Raw genomic sequence first — 1,903 nt, 5'->3', positions numbered from 1 at the left:
AAACCTGCACACTGAAACAAGACCCAGCTGCTGGTGTTCTTGTGACCTGACATCTAATTGCTTGCAATGGAACAAGCAGCTTGGAAATGTGGTTTGACGAGGAAGGGAGGTGGTGGTGGTGGGGTTGGGGGGGGGGTTAAAGAGACGGATGACTGACACAATAGACGTGGAGGCTCAAAAACCAAGGAAGACATTAAGTTTTAGCATTTGAATTTTTTTGAACCGCACGTAATTGGTTGCAGAGCTTGAATGACATCAGAGCTTTGACTTCCACTAAAGGGCTTTCTGAAATACTCCGGGTGTCGTTCAAAATAAAGTATAGGCTATCAGAGAGCATACATGAAGCTTTACACACAATACAATACAGGCGTTCTTATTCTAAAAGTCGTTATAAAAAATACAGTGCACATTGTGAGTTCTTTGAATGAGGATTTTTATCTTACCTTTGCCGTCTATCTTTACTTCTCATCTCAGGCATCCCCTGGCAAGACAGTGGTGTAAGATGTGACAGATACTACAGGTACAGCAAGAAGTTTAAATATGTGCTGCTGCTCTGATAAAACATCCTCTTGTTAAACTAAAGCTTGAATGGGAGAGCAGCCAAAATGATTTATGGATAACAACACATATCACATGGCAGAATGCCAAATGTGTTAACAACACAGCTCAGATCTTTAATGTGTTTAGCTTGTTGCCGAATCCTGCTGCTTTGATTCTGGCAAGTATTTGATGCAGCAATGTTTTAAATGAAGTTTTTATGTGTGTGCAGTCAAAGAATTTAAAAAATCAACAGGAACAGGAATGTGTTGACAGGACTGAAGAGTGAATCAAACTGTTACACAAATCCAATGAGCAACTCGCTTTCCATGCTATTCTAAAAGGCCACATTTATTCTTAGGTTGACTGTTTCAAGTGCTTGTCACTTTAAAGGAATGGTTTAACATGTTGGAGAATATTGCCTTTCTTGCTGAGAGTAAGATGAGAAGATCTCATGTCTGTGCATTAACAAAGCAAGAGTCAGAAGGTAATTAGCTTAGCTTAGCATGGACTAACAAAAAGGAGAACAGCTAGCCGGGCTTTGTCCAAAGTTAAAAAATACACCTAGCAACTCCTCTAAAGCTCACTATTTAACCCAATAGTATCTTGTTTGTTTAATCCATATAGAAAATGGCTCCCTTTCCTGTGCTCGATGAAAACTTATTTTGGAAAAAAATATGCATGGTAGTGAATAGGGAGAGACCAGAACTATTGCGACCGCACAGGGCCTTGCACCTGCCTGGTTTGCAATAATGTCGTTTTTTTTCTCTCTTTCTTTTTATTTTTACATTCTACATTTTGTTGTGATGTTCTTGAATTGAAATTCCAGTTAGTCAAAAAAGGAAGGAGAAACAATGTTAGTTACACGAGGGCGCGACCAATTTTAGAAACACTGGACTAAAAGGACTTTATTGCTGAGTTTGTGGGCAAGAAGGCAGGGAAAGTGACTTTCACTTTATCTAGCATAGTAAGTCAGATGCTATATAAGCTATAGAAAGAAAATAAAGTGACATGCAGCTGAGCTGTCATGCCATGGGTCAGACGGCCTATTATTGTGAAAGCTAAATAGTTAATTATCTCTCTTAATATCAACATTCGAATACAACTATCTTTGTGATATTGCCTTTCATCGTTTATTTTAGTAGGTATTTCAGCAACATGGACAGAGGGCATACGTCCACATTTAAGACGGGCACACACAGCAAGGCACACGCAAACACACACAAACACAGACGCAAGATACGACTATATAGATGTTTGAATAACGGCAGTCCCCTCGGGTTGACAGTGATTCTTGCGTGTGCATCACAGTGTATGTCAATAAGCAGGGCCTCACACGTTAACTTCCCACAGGGTCTCAATTCCC

Source organism: Etheostoma spectabile, chromosome 2 (genome assembly GCF_008692095.1).
Source record: "Etheostoma spectabile isolate EspeVRDwgs_2016 chromosome 2, UIUC_Espe_1.0, whole genome shotgun sequence".
NCBI lineage: Eukaryota > Metazoa > Chordata > Actinopteri > Perciformes > Percidae > Etheostoma > Etheostoma spectabile.
This window is presented reverse-complemented; position numbering follows the sequence as displayed.